Here is an 8,312-nt window from a genome sequence, read left to right as displayed (position 1 = left end):
TTGGGGCCAGGCCTGCTTCTCTCCACTGCCTGTCCAGCCCATAAGCACCTGCCTCCCCTTCCCATAAATTACAGGAGGGAGGGGCATAGAAAGAGCACCATCACCCAGCACCCCATGCCACCAACGCATCCAGGGAGCAAGGGGTGAAGGGTAAAGCCAAAGCTGCTGGCCTCATCCTCCACTCTGTCCACTTCATCGCCATGAGCAGGGCGGGGGGGGTGAGGTCAGCTGCACTGGTTTTGCTTCCCTCCTCCTTCCCCTCTGTCCCTGCCATCATGGCCGTGTCTGGGCTGGCTCATCCCCCATGCCACAGTGAGCATGGGCTCATTCCCCACCCCCACGCTGCTGCCACAAGTCCGACCCTGTTCCTAACCCCCCTTGCTCTGCCACCGCCTCCTTCAGAAAGCAGGGCTGTGGGGGGTGGGCGGGAAAGCACAGCTGGCCTTGGCCCCCCCATCCCTTCTGTCCCTGTTATTGTTGTAGTGCTCCGCCACAGCACCACTGCTACCTGCAGTCTGAATGCTCTTGCAGCACTCTGATTGGCTGCTGAGACAGCCAATCAGAGTGTGAATAAAGCATTACAGACAGACAGACAGACTAAGGCTTTTATAATATTAAACTATATATATATGCATTAGAATGTTTTGAGATGGGCAGCAGGGGTTAACTGACTTCTAAAGGCTTTGGTCTGTCACACACAAGTTTCACAGTTTTTTAATCCCAGTGGGTACTGTCTCGTACAACAAGCCCAGTGGATACACACGCAGCCTGGGAAAGTGGAAGCATGTACCACAATGTTCCATAGTATGAGATAAGGTAGCACCAGCTAACAAGATGCCAGAGTGGGGGGCCAGAGTCTTCCAGTTCTGGGGGAGCAGACCTAATTAGAAGGACACTGGTAAAGCCCCAAATTAGGATGTGGGCATATGATAGGTTAATGAAAATGAGACTTTGGTTGATAACACAGGATGTGGATAGTGTGACAAATACAGAGCTATCAATCAGGATAGCCATGGAGTCATCAGGAGGGAAGGAGAATACAAAAGCAGAGACTTGAGAGTAACAAAGGGTCCTCTGCCCAGGTCCTCCTCCTCCCTGATGGAGTCTGTGAGAGGGGTTCCCATCCTGTCCCCTGGGAGGGGTCCCTGAGGCCACCATGGACCCAACCAGCCTGTCTCATTCATGCCGGGTGGGGAGGGGGGGGCCTTGGCATCCCAGCTCCAGGCTGCTGACATTTGACACCTAAGAGAGAGCCTCGGAGTGAAGGCTACATCCTGGCCAGATATTTCTTGACTCTGATGACACCCCTAGAATTGGTTAATGTATAGAATTGCTTGATTGTTTGTATTGTTTTTTTTCTATTGTCAGTGTGTATCAGTACATTTGCCTATTATCAAATGGAAAGGATGTGGTTGGTCTAAGGGTGGTGTTCCCTCCCCATCCCAGAACAAGAAATCTGGATCCTAAATCCAGAGCCAACACCCAAAGACAGGATTTTGTAGGATGTAACTGGTAGGGGGCATTAACAGATAGCTGTTTTTACATGGCATGTGAGCCAAGAAAGGATACTAATCCTTTCTCTGGAAGGGGATTACAGTGCATTGGTTCTATGTTATTGTGGTAGTTGGGTATTTGGAGACTCTAGCTTTTGTATCTACATTTTCAAATTCTATGAAGTGCTCATATGTATGCTTGAAGGAAGCTACAAACACTGAAACTTTGAGGCCAAGTTCTTTCCTAGATTGGCAATTCAAGTGGCACAACAGAGCAGGAAAGAATTTGATTCTTGGTACGAGTTCTCACAGAACAACATATAAGATATCCCAATACAGAATTAGGCTATCCTAATACAGAATTTCAATTAAATAGTAGGAGTGACTTAGCTCTTTTTTTTTAAATACAGATTTCATTTCAAAATGTCTTAAGATTTTCTAAAATGCAAGAAAATACATACGACATTTCAAACACTTCATGAGATGTCCTTCAGGGTCTCTAGTTTTATGCTCTACACAAAACACACAGAAAATTACCTCCCACAGGTTGCTTTCAGGTGTTTGGAAAGCTACAAGACTGCCTTATACGAGGAATACAAGTTAGTCCTACCTGGTTATGATTATTTCTAGTTTACATATGATGTACTGATTCTCATTTGAGATTTTTCATTAAAGTCCATAGATGGGATCAATACAAATCAAATGATATCAAACAAGCCATTCTTTTCCTTAAAATGTGTGCGTGGCATTCAGTTTAAATCAAAATGAAGTCTGCAACAATTGAAAGAATTACCATTTTAATTAAAATGGCTTCTCTGTTAGTAGAATGAAAGGGTGAACCTCAAAAGGTTAGGTGCTGTTTGCCACTGTCTGATCTCCAAGGTTCAGATTAAGTAAGAGTAGAAATAAACCTCGCACTATACAATCATGGCAAGCTTTTTTCCATTTTCAAATGGAAAGCTATTCCTAGCCTCTCAATGATACAAAGTTCAGTAAATTCATTTACAAGCCAGGGAAGAGAAGTTTCTTTTAAGTTTTTTGCATAAGCTGCTATTGTGGAGAGACAACTTTTGTGTAAGAACACCTTTTATGTTTACTAGGACCCTAATAGTGAGCTGAAATCTATATTCCCCATCCTCATTATTATAGAACTGGAATCTCCTCAGCTAAAGCAGATAAAGTCGTGATTGTTCATTTGATGATACACATCACTGTATATTTTTGTCGGGTGATGTTATGAGGGTTGTGTTTCATTTTGCAAGGTACCTGGTGTGAAAAGTGAACTGAGGTTTAGTTTGCCTGTTCAATAATGCATGAGCTGTGTGCCTCCAGTCTATTAAAAGTTTGCTCCACACTTTGTAAAACAATAATATCTGGGCATTTATTAGTTTTGATAGACTTCTAGAGCACATTTTACATATAAAAGAATTGCATTCTATTGTTTCGTTTCCCGTTCTTCGACAGAATCTGGCAGAAGGTTTAGAAACAAAAACAAATCTGAATAGCTAGAAATTTATCTTTAACCTCCTTCTCCAATTTCATAGTGTTTTGTTTCTTTTACAATAGTGTGGAATGATAATATGAAAGAATTCAAGAGAGTCTCTCGGTTTATGCTATACATTAGGTATACCTAATGCATTTTAGCTTTACTTTTTTAATAGGGGTAAAATGTTCAAAGATATCAAAGTGACTGGCTTCCCGTACAAGCTCAATGGGATCTAAACCACCTCTATACTTTGCAGTTGTTCAAAAATTATGTAATAACAAAAACCGTTTCATCATCCACTGCTAAAAGTGTACAAAGGAGAGGGTCTTAATGAAAAACAACTGATCTTTCTCAGTGTATCCCCAGACATCTTAGCTCAACATGGCTTTATGTCTCATACACCAAAAATAAAGTATATAACAGAGTTGAAAAAACTGATATAGTATCTAGTGCTGCACTATGAGGTTTGGAAGGACTGGTGTGAAGGAAATTATATATTATCTGTAGTATCCCCAGGCTCAAAACACTGCAACTTTAGTCTGTTCAGGTTGGCATCTCTCTACACTGAACATTTTGTTGAAATTTTTCTCAGCCACTCATAATCATAGAGTTCAGTGAGGAAAGAAAGCTCTTCTCTTCTAGTGAATACAAATGAGACATTTCTATCTCATACTAGGATGGTGAATATGTTGTAAATATTAGACACACAGCAGAGTTTAACTGCCCTCTAACAATGTGACTATGAAGCTATTGGAAAGCATATGAGCTACTAGTGATCAAAATGTCTTTTTATATAGTCTTTGAATATATTCAAAAGAACTCTCCTTTCACAATAAAACTTATTTTGAACTCATACTCTGTCCAATTTTAAAAAATTCTTCTAGAAGTTATTTCATAATTCCAGGTCAGTGCCAGAAGCCATGTATACTAGGTTGATCACTTCTGTGTGATAACAATGATGGTATCATTAGATTATCTTTTTCCTAGATTTGTATGCAAATTAATGGGAATTAGACCTACACATATATTACAAGTGTGAGGGGTAGGTGTATTCTTTAATAACCTGTGCTATATCTATTTGTACCTTGTGAAAGAATATTATCTTCTCCAGTCCTTTAAAATATTCTTATGGTTCTAAGGGTACAAACAGACATCATTTTTGTTGAGGCATCAGCTGTGCTGGGATGTGTCTCAGCACAGCTGATCTGATTGATCAGTAGAAACAGACATTGCTGGGGCCATTGTCCCGCAGGGGGATTCCCAGGGCATCCAATAAGTGAACAGACGTCCTCCCCTAAAAAGCATTACAAACTGTGACTATGTTTGGTCATGCAAACCTTTCTGGGCAATTGGAAAACAACAAGGGGCAGGGACATCTGTTCATTCACTACTTGTGCCACCATAAAAGGGTGACATCTGTTTGTAACCTAAGAGGCATGTTGAGGCTCTAGCATTTTCCTTCTTTAACAACTTCTTGTTAAGCTTTAGCTTTTGCTTGCTTCTTCCTTCATATTTTGATCATATGCCAGGCTCTCAGGGAACATGGAGATCAAATGATTTTTATGCATGCAGTGCAAGAATGAATAAAGAAGCAAACATTGGATGGAACTAGAATGAAAATGGAAAAAGAAAATCAATCCTAGTGCCAAGGGAGTTGAGCTTAGTAGATCTATTCTCTAGCTAAATCAAAAAAAATCCGCCCATGAGGAATTCATTTCCCAAGCCAATGATATTAAATGTGGTCACAGAAACAAGACTGCCTTCACCAGGGATGATTCATCATCACATAAAAAATGAAAGGTTTGGGAAAGCCAGTGTCCCAGGTTAGAAGGAAGACATCAGTCAACATCTTCTGAAGTCTTTCAGAGGAGAAAGCAGCTTGGATATAGCAGCCATTATCTCCCCAAAAAAGATAGTTTTATTGGAGCTCAAGGCATAACTTGTCCAGAACTATTAGTTTTCCCTTTCTCTAAAAGGTGTTTAGAGACTACACTAGGTTGGAAGAACATGGGACCATTTTGTTTAACTTCCTTGACAAAGGTACCTGTTTTGCTTTACTAAACATTCATCAAATTAGTGTACTTTGTGACACATTATTTCTGGAGACCCAGGTGATTAGATCCTGATGTGGTAACAATCCCCATGCATATGGTACTGGAAATGAAATCTCCATATTTTACACAGGGCCTCATTATTCATATGAAGGAGGCAAATTATTAAAAATGGCTTGTGAAAAAAAGCCCAACTGCTCTAGAAGAAGGAACAGCTTGCACCACAGCAGCACCAGCTGTAACGTAAAATAAAATAAAATAAAATAAAAGGCTGATATGTTACTGTTTGTATAACAGGCAACCCAAAATCTAGCTATTTTATCCAACATCCTCCAGTTGACACAGACATCTGTTAATATCCAACAGGAATGTGTGGTTGACCTTTTCCTGAATTATGGCTATCTGGTTTCTCTTTTTTCAGAGAAGCTAGGTATAGACAACATACACAGCATCAGTGACATCTGCTTTGGTAGTGTAAATCCTGACGAACTTTTAAGAGAAGTGCAGTCTTTTTTACATGTTAGTTATTGAAAAAAAGAATCAAGAAAATAAAAATGGTTTCATATCCACTGCTAACCAGAAAAAAAGATCTCAAAATACCTTAAGAGTTGTACTAATATTTAGAATTTTGGACAAATGGGAAGAGAAAGGCTTGATTTCAATGGAAACTATCATCAATGAACACCTGCTGAGGTGTTAATACCTGATGGATGAAAATGTGGTTAGAAAGTTTAAAGAGACATATTACCCACTTTGGGAAAAAATAATGCCGTCATACCTCAGCAACAGAGTCATGTAGGAATTAGTTTGTGTGCAGTACTAATAATGTCAAGGTCACAGGTTTGATACCTGTATGGGAGACAAGACCTATCCTGCCTCAGCCAGGGGGTTAGACTAGGTGACCTTTTGAGGTCCCTTCTAGCCCTGCTAATCTATGAAAAAAAATACACTCTGACATTGAATGTAATCTGGCTGCATGGCAATGCCTTCCTTATGTTTTATAAAAGGCACAGCATAGCATGTGGATTATGAAGTTTAGCAGACACGCAAAAAGGATAAACAATCCTTATTTTCATGAGCATCTGCAAGAAAAAGTTTATTTTTTCTGCTTTTTTGTTGCAGAAAAAGTTCTCAGAAGTTGAGAGAGGCAAACAGATGGAGAATCTTCCCCACAATGAAGGAGCCCAGTGCTGCCCCTGATCTCCTTGGAATCCCAGACGAGCTGCATTGTACTCCAGCAATTTGGAAATCTGGAAAAGAGTTTATGGACAACTGAAGTTCCGACATAAAATAGAGTGATGGGTGGGCTTACACTGTGGGCAGAAATATACCCTGACACCCCCAGAATGCTGATAGGTGCTACAGTGATATGTAGTCCCATTTGAGCCTCTCTTACTTCAGCTGTTTCTCTGAAGAACTTGTTCTCCAAACAGCATTAGGGCCTCTAGGACAAAAAATGGTGTGCTACTCTCAAACTGCCTATGATTCCTTCTACCTCGCTATTGTAAAGAGACATGGAAGTTAGATTCATGAGGGGGCCTGAACTTTAAACCCTCTCACCATGCTGGAAACTCACCAACATTCTTCAATTTCTCTTGCTTGCCCACCACGTCTTGCTGATTTGATCTTCTTTGAAAAGGTTGGATGACTCTTTGGCAAAGGTCCATCTGGCAGGGTCACAGTTCTTCTGCACAGCTCTACCTTCCCTACACCATGCCCCTTTCTTTTGAGGCCTATAATGGAAAATCCCTATTGGTCTAGAATGGGGATATCTATGTGGGTACACTCTCTGGACTCCTCCAGATTTTGTAGTCTGCTGCTCAATGGTTCTTATTCCTTTCAAAAGTCATTTAACTAGTCCTTGGACCAACTTATTTCTTATTCTCCCAACTTTCCCTTCACCTTACTTCAGACTTTTCAAATATAACTCCCTCAGAGATGCTGATGTAAAGGCGACACAGCTGTTCCTAATCACAAAGCAATTTCCTCTGTGTTGCTTCTTCCCAGCTGTAACTCATTCGCATTGATAAAGTAAATCACAATTTATTCCTTAATCACAGACTCAAATTCACTTAAATTTCATGACATAAACCTTCTTTCTTCAGGTACTATATTATACCTTAGGCTGCACCACTCAATCCTGCACTCTTCCCCTGTTCTTCTTTGGACTTACTGGGCAAATCCCTCCCGTGCCCCGCCTTGGCTCTAATCCCCAACATTCACATCAGGGTGTGTCCTTCTCTTAATGGTCTCTGTTAGCTCCCCCAGGGAGTGTCTCCTTCCTTGCCCCATCTCCCAGGTAGCCAGAGTGACCCACACAATGCCAGTATCCACTTTACTTATCTTTTGCAATGGTGGTTCAGATCTGCATTTGGAGTTTGTCTGGGCCTTGGTGACTCTTACTGATTCAGTGGCCTAGGTCTTCTTGCTTCCTCTGGATGAGACAACTCCTGGCTCAGCTGGTTCCCCCTGACTCTGGGGAGATGTTGAACACCAAGGCCCCATCCAGCATCTCCTTTAAATGGCCCACTCCGCCTTTTGAGCCAATCAGAGGAGGCTCCCTGGGGCATGGGATTCCACGTGCCTGGGCTGGCCTGCCTCTGGGATTCTCCTTTGGCTCCTCCTTTCCAGCGCAATGGGGACATGCCGCTGTCCCAGACTCACTCTGGTAATTGGGACAGCTTGGCTGGCACCACAGGTCCATAACAGGGGCTTGACTCCAGTCCTTGCTACACGCTGCATATTCTAAGAGTTTAGCTTCACAGTTCATTTTAGCTAGTCCGGAGAGGTTGTTGCTGTCCCGGAACACAAGGGGTGCATCCAGAAGAGCGAGCACATGCCCCAGGGCAAGAGGCACATGCAGGAACAAAAAAATGTTCCCTGCAGTGCAGGGGGAAAATTAGTCCCCTGGATATCCCTGTATATATCTAAAAAAACCGAAGCCTCTGTGGAGGCTGGGTCCTCCACAGAGACGCTCTGGCTGCTAGAGTGTCTCTATGGTTGGCCCCTTGCTCTGATGCTGAAACACACAGCTTGGTTTCAGCACCAGGGTTCCAGTGCTGGTGAGTAAGAGGTCAGAGGGGCTGGAGGAGGGGGCTGGAGGAGGGGGGAAAGGACCATGGAGGGGACCCCCGACAACCCCACCCTGAGGCAACCAGAGGCTGGGTCCTCCAGGGACACTCTGGTTGAATGTTTCAGTACCAGGGCTCCAGTGCCATTGAGTAAGGTGTTGGGGGGGCTGGAGAAGGGGGGGAGAGGACCATGGAGGGGAACCTTGACAGC

This window comes from Crocodylus porosus, unplaced genomic scaffold (genome assembly GCF_001723895.1).
Source record: "Crocodylus porosus isolate Cpor-Errol unplaced genomic scaffold, CroPor_comp1, whole genome shotgun sequence".
NCBI lineage: Eukaryota > Metazoa > Chordata > Crocodylia > Crocodylidae > Crocodylus > Crocodylus porosus.
Note: the sequence above shows the minus strand (reverse complement) of the source record.